This window comes from Rhinatrema bivittatum, chromosome 2, assembly GCF_901001135.1.
Source record: "Rhinatrema bivittatum chromosome 2, aRhiBiv1.1, whole genome shotgun sequence".
NCBI lineage: Eukaryota > Metazoa > Chordata > Amphibia > Gymnophiona > Rhinatrematidae > Rhinatrema > Rhinatrema bivittatum.
In genome coordinates, this window is record NC_042616.1 from 134,391,773 (window position 1) to 134,405,780 (window position 14,008).

The window sequence follows — 14,008 nt, forward strand, 5'->3', positions numbered from 1 at the left end:
GACATCATTCAGCAAGCACTCTTAAGCCGGCTGGCCCTGTCTGCCTATGACTTGGCAACGAGTTTCCTCATTGCTGAATCCGCTTCGCTCACTATAAGACTGCTTGTTCCAGTTCCTGCTTCCTCGGCGTGAGACGTCCCGGGTACCCGCTCCTCAGGAGCCCTTTCCTCATTTCTGGCTATCCGCTCCTTGGAGGGCCTTGCGCTTTGGACCGCTGCCTGTCCCATTCCCCGGGACTTCCTCTGGAACCTTCTACCTCTGCAAGTGAGTACTCCGCCTCGCGGACCTCTTCCTATCATCTCTACTGAGGAACCCTCATCATCTCTACTGAGAAACCCTCATCGGTGTACCCTGCTCTGTGGACCATTGCTGTATCATCTCTACAGAGGACTCCTCCTTGGGTATACCCCACTCATAGACTTTGTGACACCGCTGTATCTGTGTGACTTTATTATTCACTTCCCGCTCGGCGGGCAGTGTCTCTCTATCTCTCTCCAGTAACTGCTATCCCACGCACCCAGCAGCTGAGACCTCGCCTACCGATGGTGAGGCTCACAGGGCTCCTCCCCATGGGCGGAACCATCTCTCACCTCGGCCCAGGGCCACATACCACAAATCCTAGCATTATGATATTCTTAATTTTGTTCTCTGTTCCTTTCAAATAATTCTTAACATTCTATTTGCATTTTTGACTGCCCACCGCACACTGACCCAAAGATTTCAAGGTATTGTCCACAAGAACTCCAAGGTCCTTTTTCTGGTGGTGAATCCTAACATGGAATCTAGCATCATGTACCTGTAATGGGGACTATTTTCTCTACATTCATTACTTTTCACTTGTCCATATAACATTACATCTGCCATTTAGAATCCCAGTCTCCTAGTCTCACAATGTCCTTCTGCAGTTCTTCACAATTTTGTATCATCTACAAAACTGGTCATCTCACTCATCATTCCATTATTCAGATTATTTATGAATATGTTACACATCACAGGTACCAGTACAGACTTCTGGGGCATGCCATTAATGATCTTTCTCTATTTGGAAACTATTTATTTCTACCTGTGTTTCCTATCTTTTATCCAGTTACCAATCCACAATAAGACACTGCCTCTGATCCAGTGACCCTCCCAATTTCTTGAGGATCATCTCATAAGTGATTTTTGTCAAATGCCCTGAACTTGGTGGTTGGGGAGGAACAGATAAGTATGTGGAAATAAGTGTGGGAGCTTGCTGGGCAGACTGGATGGCTGTTTGTGTTGCGGTCCCGGTCGCCAGGCTAGCGACCGGGGTCCTTACCTTTCTGCCGACTCCCCCGGGGCTGCCGCGATCCGCTGTGCCTGAGGCCTGTAGGGCCGCATGGCAGCGTCTCCCTCCACGTGGAGGACGCCGCCGAAGGCCGAGCCTGACTCCTCCCCACTGCCTGGGCCACGCGCGCGCGCGAGGAGGGGCTCTTAAAGGTCCAGCACACGGAAGTGCTTGAAACGCCCCCGTTTCCTGACGTCAGATGCTGGCTGGCTATTTTTTTTTTTTTTTTTGAATTTGAACTGTTTTATTGCTTAATATTGCAACATTACAAATGTCAATTCTGCATGTAAATGCATAACTGTTATGTACTTGCATAAGAGTAATGAACAGCACAATAAAGACTTAACGTATACAACAAACGCCTTGTCAAATGTCAATTAAACTCACGTATGCACGGTATCAAAAGGAACTAGTAATACCTCAACAAGTACCCTATAGTGCATAGATACAAGATTCAATTCCCTCTTCCCTCCCCCCCCTCCCTCTCTGTTTAAACATGAGTGTTATAGAGCATGTAAAAATGAAAGCGTGTAATATTAAAGAAAAATGTCCTGTCCCATCCTGTACAATCTCCTGGGCCTGTCTGTCCGTGTAGGACTCTTCCCTCGCTTAGGGCGGCCGAGGGCACCCGCTGATGAAACCTGGCTTCTCTTCCAAATAGAAAACAATCTCCAGGTACTCCTGAAGGGGATCTCAGTGTGCCGAAGATAAGCTTGTGATTTCAGCCAGTCGATAAATTTGCTCCACTTTCGTTGAATATCCAACAACGAGGGGAAGTCGTGGTGATCTCCATTGCCTTGCTATTCAATCCTGGCTGCTGTAAAAATAAAGTTAACCATGGTATTGGTGTGTTCTTTTCCTTGATGTAAAGGGAAACCCAGCAGAGCTTGTTGAGGAAGGACTGATATGGGAAAATGATATAATTGGGTTAACCAAGCTTCCAGTTGTATCCACAGAGGGCGAATTTGGTTACACTCCCACCACATGTGAAAGAAACTACCCGTTGTCTGACATCCCCTCCAACAACTACCGGAAAATGAAGGATACATGTGATGTAGCCTCTCCGGCGAATAGTACCAACGAAATACCATTTTCCAACAATTTGCAATAATATGTGAGGCTATAAGGCCCTTTCCCATTCTAGAAAAAAGATCTTCCCAAGCACCCTGGGAAAAGGTTCTATGTAGATCGGTTTCCCATGCCCGTATATAAGTGGGTGTTTGGTACCATTCCTTCCCCAAGAATACATAAACATTGGAAAGTAATTTTGTGGTTTGGTGAGAATTTAAACATAAACGTTCAAAATCAGATGGCCCTTGTGCGAAGTGTATAGGTAAATGGTGGGAATGAGCAAAATGGCGCAGCTGTAAATACAAATACACATCAGACTGTCCTAAGCCAAATTTCTGCCTGCGTTCCGGAAAACCTATCATATGTTGTGCCCCCCAAAGCTGTCCCCAATTACAAATACCCTTCTTTTCCCAAGCCTTGAACGCTGGGTTTTCAAAGCCCGGAGTAAATAAGGAGTTAGCATATAAATAAGTGCTAGAATAATATTCTTGGGTCCCCACCAACCGGGATTTCCTGGTATCCCACAGCTGCAGAGATAACAGCATAGAGGGTGGCAAAACCTTCCAAGGTTGTGCAGTCCAGGTCTTTTTAGGTTGCCATAATAAACTAGATAGTGGAACATGGGCCAACAGCTGTTGGCTAAACACTATCCACGGTTTCTGCAAAGCAGGTCTATGCCACTCTATTAAGGTCTTTAACCTGGCCGCCAGATAATATTGCTCTAAATGAGGGACACTCAGGCCCCCCTGTATTTTGGATCGGTACAAAGTCGTGCAAGCAATTCTGGATCTCCGGCCTCCCCATACATAAGATAACAAGCGTTTCTGCCATTTAACAAGACTGGGTTTTGGAATGGCTAGTGGAAGCGTCTGGAAGAGATACAGAAATTTAGGTAAAATTGACATTTTTACAGCAGCTATTCTTCCAAACCAGGATATTCTATAGCGGTTCCATTCCTCTAAGTCTCTCGTAATCTGAGCCCACAATCTATCGTAGTTAAGATGAACCATATCTTGCGTGACGTTTAGATATACCCCCAAATATTTAATAGATGATTTTGCCCAACGAAATCGGTATTTCTCCCTTAAAGAGTTTTCCAAAGCAGTAGAAATATTGACATTGAGTAGTTCGGATTTTTCCCAATTTATGCGGAAACCCGAGACTTTACCAAAGGCCTCCAATCCTGGGAGACCAGTGGCAAAGATCGCTCCGGTTCTGTGACCAGCAGCAAAATATCATCTGCAAAGAGAGATAATTTTGTCTCAAAGGCCCCCACTCTTATTCCCTTAATTTCTGGATTATTCCGGATTTTATTTGCTAGAGGTTCAATAAAAATAGCAAATAACAAGGGCGATAGGGGACAGCCCTGTCTAGTACCCCTTTGTACTGCAAAAGTGGATGAGTAGCCCCCATTTACCTTTATACACGCTAAAGGATGTTGATTAGCTGGTGTAGCCATTGAAGAAAGTTAGCACCAAAATTTAAGCGTTGTAGCAAAGCAAATAAATAAGGCCAATGAACTACATCAAAAGCCTTTTCAGCGTCTACCGAGAGAGCCACCGCTGGCAGCTTATTTTGCTGGACCCACCAAATCATATCCATTATTTTATGCACGTTGTCACTAGCTTGTCTACCTGGTATGAACCCAGCTTGGTCTGGATGAATAATTTGTGCCAAAAACCCATTCAACCTGTTGGCCAAAATCTTTGCCAAAATCTTCAGATCAATATTAATAAGGGAGATTGGCCTATAAGAGCCACACGCGGTAGGGTCCCTTCCGGGTTTGGCCAAAATCGTAATACCAGCCGTATTAGCTGTAGAGGAGAGCGAATTACCTTCCCTTAAGGATTTAAAGAACTTAGCCAAGACAGGAGCCAACAAAGGAGCAAATTGTTTATAAAATCTCCCTGTATAGCCATCGATGCCTGGAGATTTACCTGGTTTTAATTCTTGAATAACTTTCCGTATTTCTAATTCTGAAATCTTTATCCAAAATAAGCCTCTGGGAGGGATCTAAAATTTGTAAATCGGAATTATCCAGATAACTATCTATCCCCTCCTGGAAATCGTTGCATTAGCAGAATATAATTCAGCAAAATATTGCTGAAAGCGCTGTCTAATTTCTTTACCATCCACAAGCATAGACCCGTCTGGACTTTTAATTTTTACAATAGACGCTTGATCCTGTTTACGCTTCAATTTGTGTGCCAGCAGCTTCCCTGCTTTGTTGCCCCCTTCAAAGTATTTTTGTTGAATCCGCTCTAACTGATATGCTATGGTGACGTTGTCAATAGCGGATATTTTAGACCGCACCTCCTCAATAGATCGAAGTAAACCCCTCCGAGTGGGACATAATTTGTGATTTTTCTCTAGTTGTTAACTGCTGCACTAAGTGTGATCTCTCACGAGCTCTTTGCCGCTTGACATAAGAGGCTCGAGCTATAATTTTACCTCTAAGTGTCGCTTTTAAACATTCCCAGAGCGTCCCCGCTGTGACTTCTCCAGTATCATTAAGCAATAAGTATTCCTGAATATCATTTTCCAGCTGAGACACAAACCTGGGATCATTTAGAGGGAGTCATTTAATTTCCAAAATCTTATCCCTCTATCGTAGTCCTGGAGGTGCAGAGTGAACCAAACAGGAGCATGATCTGACCACACCATAGCCTCAATCTCGACCTCTTTTATCCTAGGGAGTAAACTCCTGCTACCCAGGAACATATCAATCCTCGAATAACTATTATGGGGATTGGAATAAAAGGTATAATTCCTGGATCTAGGAAAACGTGTTCGCCATACATCCACTAATCCCATGCCTGTAATCAAACGTTTAAGTGCTTGTCTAGCCACCCTAGGGTCCGAGCTAGTCCCAGTAGAAGTATCTTTACTGGGATCCAATGTGAGATTAAAATCCCCTCCAATAATTACAGAGCCTTCTATTTTGGACAACAGAGTACTGCTCATTTGGTTAAAGAAGTCAGCCTTATGATCAGTAGGCCCATACACCGAGATCAAAGAAGGATTTCCCCCCCCAACAATATTTTCAACATTACCAGCCTGCCCGATGCATCCATAAACTGGTCTTTAAATTCAAAATGCATATCCTTATGAATAAGAATGCCAGTACCCGCATATTTTGCAGTGGGAGTGGCTGCAGCCCAGTATTGATAAGGAAATTTAGGGTGCCTCATTAAACCCAGATAGCGTTTTCGCAAATGTGTTTCTTGGAGAAACACCACATCCGCTCGGATGCGATCCAACTCCTTAAGCAATAAACGACGCTTACCTGGACTATTAAGCCCTTTAACATTAAGGGAATAAAATTTAAGCGTCACCATGGTAACAAGACCCCACCTTCTGTTTGCTGGAGTTTGCCACTGAAAATCCTTCCAAGTGCCAAACTCTGTGCCACAGCCATCTTAACTCCTGCATGTTAAACAGAACAATCCCAACCCCAGCCCCCTGGGGGGCTGGGGTTGGGATTGTGGGACCCACCCCCAGGGGATTGTGGGACCCACCCCCTGGGGGACCCACCCCCGGGGGTGGGGGACCTTCTGTGATCCCTGAAGCACAAACCCTGTGCTTCTATTAATCATGGAGGAAGTCAACCGTTACTCCTCATGACCCCGATCGGGTAGTGAATGCCAAAATCACCGCCTGTGTCACTCATAATACTGTCGGTCATGGCGAAACTGCAAGCCTACTGCGTAAAAATACGCAGTCAGTCCGGCAGGTCGGTCTGAGGCTCCTCCTCGGTATTCCGCTGGAGCCTTTTGCGCCCCTTCATGGCCCGCTGCCATCGAGGTTGAGCCTGAAGCGTGGTAGCGATGTGCGCCAGGGCGGCACCTGCTCCTTTTGGCGCCTGGGGAACATCAACTGTAAGACCAATCTCCTTCAGGATCCCGCAGGCTTCCAGGACTGTTTTTGCCTTATGTGTTGTGCCCTGAAACTGGAACGATAAGCCTCCCGGATAGAGCCACCGGTATCTAATATTGGCCTCCACAAGCTTCGCTGTGATGCAGCAAAAATCCTGGCGCTTTTTTAGAGTAGCTGAGGATAGATCCGCAAAATGGCAATTTCATGCCCCTCCCAGGTCCAGGAACGCTGGCGCCTAGCAATGTGGTATAGCTGTTCTTTGAGAGCAAAAGAGTGGAAACACACCACAATGTCTCTAGCTTGTTACCGATCCTGGGGCCCAGAGTTCTATGGGCTCTGTCAATAAGAATGGTAGGAGAGGCAGCATCAGGTTCAATCCCAGGGGATTCCAATAAAAAGGTCGCTATTTTCTCTATACAGCAACACAGTCCTTATAGTCTTCTAGTTCCGGTACTCCTCTTATCCGGAGATTACTTCTCCCGACTGCGGTTTTCCATATCTTCTACCTTGTATGCTAGGGCCAGGCATGTGGCTGATAGATCCTGGTAGCTTGATTGCATCTGCAGCCAGCCCTCCCCCTGGGTGTCCAGCCTGCATTCCGCCTCCTCCACTCTCCTGCCGAGCTCAGCAGTCTGCTTGCAGCCCTGCAATTAGTGAGGTAATCAGCTTTATACCCCTTAATATCTTGCCTGATCTCGACGAACCAGCTTCTGAGTTCTTCACGGTTTGGGAATCAGATGCAGGGCAGGCAGAGCGAGCACACCCTCTTCACTCTCCATGCTTTCAGCACTCTGCTCCTCCGGCGCCATCTTGTGGTTCCCTGCCTCGGAATCGCCGCTGCCTTTCATATAAGAAAACTTTTTAAAGTCAGCTGTCTTTCTTTTTGTGGCCATTCCGCCAGCCTCAGGACACCTTCCCCTCTCTGAATCGCGTGGTTGCCAGCAAAAACGAGCGGTTTTTGCGATTTTTTTTCAAGCTGAAACCCGCGGGGCTGAGCTCTAGGTTTTTGCAGCTCCCATGAGGGGTGAAGTCACTTCCTCTCGCTGGCTGGCTATTTAAACCAGCGTCTGACTGCCTTACCTTGCCTTTGCAACGTGGTCACTCCTTGAGTGGTTAGTTGCCTTGTTCCTGCTTGTTCCAGCCGTGCCTTGCTTCCAGCTCTGGTTCCTGCTGTTCAGCCGTGCCTTGCTTCCAGCTCTGGTTCCTGCTTGTTCCAGCCGTGCCTTGCTTCCAGCTCTGGTTCCTGCTTGTTCCAGCCGTGCCTTGCTTCCAGCTCTGGTTCCTGCTTGTTCCAGCCGTGCCTTGTCTCCAGCTCCGGTTCACGCTTGGTTCCAGCTGTGCCTTGCTTCCAGTTCAGGTATCTGCTTGGTCCTGCCGTGCCTTTGACTCCAGCTCCGACTCCACGATTCTCCTTGTCTTCAGCCAGCCACGACCCTCGGACTTCTTCACGATTCTCCTTGTCTTCAGCCAGCACGACCCTCGGACTTCTTCACGATTCTCCTGTCTGCAGCCAGCCACGACTCTCGGATTTCTTCACGATTCTCCTAAGTCCCAGCGACTCGGACCCCTACGGGCTCCTCCTGGGGGGGTCTCGGGTTTCCAGGGTGAAGACGTCATCATCTGCTCCAGCTAAGCTCCGCCTCCCGGCTCATTACCAACTGTGGACGTCGTCCATATCAGCCGGCCCAAGGGTCCACTATTGACTTTCTTCACAACATAACAGTTTGCAAAGGCCATGGACTCGGCGGACTCCTCTCCTATGCAGGCCATCCCTGGCATGGCCAAAGAATCCAGCAGCAACAGCAATGTCTAGAAGTCTTGGCTGCTACGGTGGATCGCCTAGCCAGTCGCTTGGACGCCAATCCTCCACCGGTGGCACAACCTCCGCCTCCACCGGCAGCTCAAACTCCCGCGCAGACTCAGCTTCCAGCGCCTACACGTTATTCCGGGATGCCAGATCGTGCAGGGCGTTTTTGAACCAATGCTTCATCCGTTTCACCTTATTACCGGGGCAGTTCCCGTCCGATGCCGTCAAGGTAGCATACATTTTGTCTTTGCTCGATGGGAGGCCATGCTGTGGGCCTCACCCATGTGGGAGAAACAAGACGCCATGCTGCACAACTTGCAGGATTTCGTGACTCATTTCAAACAGACTTTTGACGAGCCAGCTCGTGCAGCTACCGCTACCACTGAAATCCTGCAGCTAAGACAAGGATCCCGCTCTAGCAGAATACGCTATTGAATTCCGTACTCTGGCGATGGAACTCGGTTGGCAGGATGACTGCTTACGGGGTATTTTCCTGGAAGGACTCGCAGGTCGTATCAAGGACGAGTTGATGGCTCGCGACCTGCCCCTCACCCAGGGAGGATAGACCGACGATTGCAACAACGAACCAAGAGGCTCGAGTCTTCGTCGCCCCGTTTCCTTGGCACCCTCCTTCTCCAGGTCTATGGTGTACCTCACAAAACATCATCGGCCACCGGCAGTTCCTCGGAGGAACCTATGCAACTTGGAAGGGCGCCTCTAACCGAGGAAGAGAAGAAACGCCGCCGCATCCAGGGTCTTTGCCTATATTGCGGTAAGGGTCATTTCCTTGGTCAATGTCCTGCAAGACCGGGGAAATGGTCAAGTCTAGGAGAAATGAGGAGATTCCCCTAGGCTGTGTCAATGCTGCTCCTCAATGTACAGTTCCTATAACGTTGGAGTATCCTGGAGGCTCCTTCCAGACGCTAGCTTTGATTGATTCCGGTGCCGGAGGGAATTTTATCTGGAAAGAACTGGTACACCAGCTCGGACTACCTACTAAGCCTGGAGACCCCGTTACGGGTTACCTCATCCGGGGAACCCCGTTACCGGATACATTTCTGAAACCACGATGCCTCTCACTTACGAACAGTGTGTGCTTCACACAGAGACAATCTCTTTTTTACTACTCGAGAAATCTGTGCACCCTGTGGTCTTGGGACTTCCCTGGTTGCAACAACATGCTCCGTGATCCATTGGGATTCCCTCCAGATTGCGCAATGGAGTTCTACTGTTTCCAGAATTGCCTGGATCCTCTTCCCCAAGGTGAGATAGTACTCTCTCACTCAGTCCTAGAACTTCCCAGCCTTACCGGAATACTCTGACGTGTTCTCTAAACAAAAGGCCGAACTCCTCCCATGCCATCGGCCTTTTGACTGTGCCATTGATCTCTTACCAGGCTCCACCCCACCACGGGGTAGGGTTTACCCTCTTTCACTGCCGGAGACCCGTGCAATGTCGGATACATCTCGGAAAATCTTGCTAAGGGCTTCATTCGCCCCTCACACTCCCCTGCAGGAGCAGGGTTCTTTTTGTATCCAAAAAAGACGGCTCCCTCAGGCCATGCATAGACTATCGAGGCCTGAATTTCCATCACGAAGAAAGATCGCTATCCTTTGCCTCTGATCCCGGAATTACTCGATAGACTTCAAGGGGCTAAGATTTTTACAAAGCTGGACTTGCGTGGGGCTACAACCTGTTCGTATTCGTCCGGGTGACGAATGGAAGACAGCGTTCAACACTCGAGATGGACATTACGAATATCTGGTAATGCCTTTCGGCTTATGTAATGCCCCAGCTGTCTTCCAGAATCTTATGAACGAGGTACTCCGGGAGATGCTCATTCCTTTGTCATTGTTTACCTCGACGATGTCTTGATCTATTCCCAAGATCTCTCTTCCCATCGCCAACACGTCAAACGGGTTTTACAGGCTTTAAGAGACAATCATCTATACGCTAAATTTGAAAAATGCCAGTTTGAGTGTGAGTCACTTCCGTTCTTGGGTTACATAGTTTCCTCGTCCGGTTTCCAGATGGATCCAGAAAAGGTGGCAGCCATTACCAATTGGCCTCGCCCGTCTGGCCTGAAGGCTTACAACGATTTCTTGGCTTTCCCAACTTTTTACAGGCATTTTATACCGCTTTATTCCCAGAAGGTAGATCCCCTCACTGCGCTTACACCAAAGGAGGTTTAACGCTCACGACTGGTCCACTACCGCCTCGGATGCCTTTGAAGCGTTAAAACAAGCTTTCATAAACAGCCTCCTGCCTACGAAACCCGATCCACAACGTTCCCTTCATTTTGGATGGTCGATGCCTCGAACCTGGCTGTCCGGCGCCGGTCTCAGTCAACACGATGCTTCGGCAAATTGATGCCAGTTTCTTACTTTTCTAAAAAGTTTTCACCCGCCGAATGTAACTACGGCACGGAGACAAGAAACTCCTAGCCATCAAGTTAGCCTTCGAGGAGTGGAGGCAATGGCTAGAGGGGGCTAATCATCCGGTAACCGTGTACATGGACCACAAAAATTATTGTACTAGCCCAAGCTCAACGACTAAACCCGCGGCAAGCAAGATGGTCACTCTTCTTCAGTCGTTTCAATTTCCTCCTCAAGTTTCGACCAGCAGAGAAGAATGTGCGGGCCAATGCTCTCTCTCGTACTTCTCAGCCGGAGGAGGAGGAGGACTCGCCACAGACCATCCCTGGACCCTGCTTGTATTCAACTAAATTACCACCTCCATTGTTCCTACAAGTAAGACTACTGTTTCCTAAAAGACTGCGGAGGAAAGTTTGGTCTTGGGGACATGACTCGTTGACCGGGGGGCATGCTGGTAGGCTACGAACATTGGACCTTATAAATCGTTACTATTGGTGGCCCGGTCTTCGACTGTGACGTTTCCCTCTACATCAACTCTTGTCCCACTTGCGCCCTGCAAAAAACCACTAAATGGTCCTCTGAGAGGCTTACTGCAACCATTACCAGTACCCACGAACATGGACACATATCGCCACGGATTTTATGGTGGAACTTCCGCCTTCGCAAGGCAAAACCGTGGTATGGGTCACAGTTGGACCGCTTCTCTAAAATGGCTCACTTTGTGCCTTTGCCCAAATTACCTTCCGCCACCGAATTGGCTTCTCTATTCACACATCATGTATTTCGTATACATGGTCTGCCTCAGGACATTGTGTCTGACAGGGGCACTCAGTTCACAGCCAGGTACTGGAAAGCCTTATGCAAAAAGTTCAAGATCCAGTTGAGTTTCTCTACCGCTTTCCACCCACAAAGTAATGGGCAAACAGAACGCATGAATCGTTCGTTGAAGTTGTTCCTACGAGCGTTCATTAATCACAAACAAGACAATTGGGTAGAACTTTTGCCCTGGGCGGAATTCGCATATAATAATCAAATACATACGGCGACAGGGAAATCGCCTTTTCAAATCGTGTATGGTAAACAACTCAAAACCACCATTACCTCTACCAGTACCAACCTCCTCACCTGCCGCTCAGGTTACCGCAGATCAACTGAGTAAACTTTGGTCCTCTGTTCAACATCGACTTCATAAGGTCGCACGCACTGCTAAACACCACTACGATCGTCATCGAAAACCTGCATTATTCACTTTTTCTTCCAGGCGATCGAGTGTGGCTCAGTACAAAGAACATTCATTGAGGGCAACCGTCCAAAAAACTCTCACCCAAGTTCTGTGGGCCTTTCCGCGTAGCAGAGAGGGTAGGTTTTGGTCTCGTATCGCCTTCGACTCCCTAACACTCTACGCATTCATGATGTCTTCACGTCTCTCTTTGAACCAGTAATTCTTTTCCAGATTTCACCCCAGACCGCTCGATGATGGTTCCACCACTACGGATGGGGATCCTACATTTCAGGTACGAGAGGTCCTTGATGCGCGCTTCGCCAACAGACGTTGGGATATCTGCTGGCTTGGGAAGGTTGTGGGCAATGAAGACAATACATGGGAACCTGCCCGCAACATTTTGGACAAGACTCTTCTGCAGCAATACCATCAGGACCATCCTGACAGGCCAAGCCCTTGAAGAGGGGGCGTAAAGGAGGGGGGTACTGTTGCGGTCCCGGTCGCGAGGCTAGCGACCGGGTCCTTACCTTTCTGCCGACTCCCCCGGGGCTGCCGCGATCCGCCGCGTCTGGGCCTGTAGGGCCGCATGGCAGCGTCTCCCTCCACGTGGAGACGCCGCCGAAGGCCGAGCCTGACTCCTCCCACTGCCTGGGCACGCTCGCGCGCGAGGAGGGGGCTCTTAAAGGTCCAGCACCCGGAAGTGCTGAAACGCCCCGTTCCTGACGTCAGACCTCTGGCTGGCTATTTAAAACCAGCGTCTGACTGCCTTACCTTGCCTTTGCAACGTGGTCGCTCCTTGAGTGGTTAGTTGCCTTGTTCCTGCTTGTTCCAGCCGTGCCTTGCTTCCAGCTCTGGTTCCTGCTGTTCCAGCCGTGCCTTGCTTCCAGCTCTGGTTCCTGCTTGTTCCAGCCGTGCCTTGCTTCCAGCTCTGGTTCCTGCTTGTTCCAGCCGTGCCTTGCTTCCAGCTCTGGTTCCTGCTTGTTCCAGCCGTGCTTGGTCTCCAGCTTCGGTTCACGCTTGGTCCAGCTGTGCTTGCTTCCAGTTCAGGTATCTGCTTGGTCCTGCCGTGCCTTTGACTCCAGCTCCGACTCCACGATTCTCCTTGTCTTCAGCCAGCCACGACCCTCGGACTTCTTCACGATTCTCCTTGTCTTCAGCCAGCCACGACCCTCGGACTTCTTCAACTATTCTCCTTGTCTGCAGCAGCCACGACTCTTCGGACTTCTTCACAATTCTCCTAAGTCCCAGCGACTCGGACCCTACGGGCTCCTCCTGGGGGGTCTCGGGTTTCCAGGGCGAAGACGTCATCAATCTGCTCCAGCTAAGCTCCGCCTCCCGGCTCATTACCAACTGTGGACGTCGTCCATATCAGCCGGCCCAAGGTCCACTATTGACTTTCTTCACAACATAACAGTTTGATCTTTTTCTGCTATGTTTCTATGCTTTCTGAAAATCCAGACTCACCTTTGTCCGCATGTTTATTTACAACAACCTCAAAAAAATCTAGTAAAATTGGTAAGGCAAAACTTCCCTTTGCAAAAACCATGTGACTCTCCTCCATTAAACCATGTTATTCCCTGTCAGCTCTTCATTTTATAAAAAGCCCCCATGACAACAGGTATCTTCCTTTACACCCTTCTGATTCTTCATTAAAAAAAAAATAAACAGCAAGGAGTAGAGATGGCTGAGCAGAGATATGATAGAGATCTAATAAAAAAAGAGTTGAGTGGAATGGATAAACAGATAATCATTTAAATACATACTTATCAGGATGGGTGGTGCTACAGTCAATTACCTCTAGCACCCCCTATACCCATATAATCCGAATAGCTCAGAAAAGACCCCAGGGATTTTCACAGAATTCGATTTTTATTTGTTAGACTTTTCAGGTTTATCAGATAGAATAAAATAGACAGTCCTTGCTGCTCAGCATCAATTTATATTGAATAAAGCTCTGCATCATTAGTAAACTTAACATATCAGAGACCTTGACTTGCTTAGGTTAGCTAACTAAACTTAGGAGATTACCTTCCATTTCAACCCTCAAGCAGTCTCTGAGGAGGCAGTCTTTGCCTATGGGAGCAGGCGTTATTGGTCCCGGTCATTTGCTGGGCTAAGGCCGGTCTGAGCCTTGGAGAAGAAAAAGATAGGTTTGAGACAAACATCCAGGTAACAGCAGGACTTCTTACATGTGTGGAACACCAGAGCTCATCTGCTTCATCACAGGAAGGGGTGAGAGTGGGGTGGAGTCTCAAGCATGTTCTTCAGGTGTTAATGGTTCTTCTTTCACTGGCCCCATGAGCCCTTTCCTGGCTGCTTTAACAGGCAAAGCATGAATATGTAAGAAG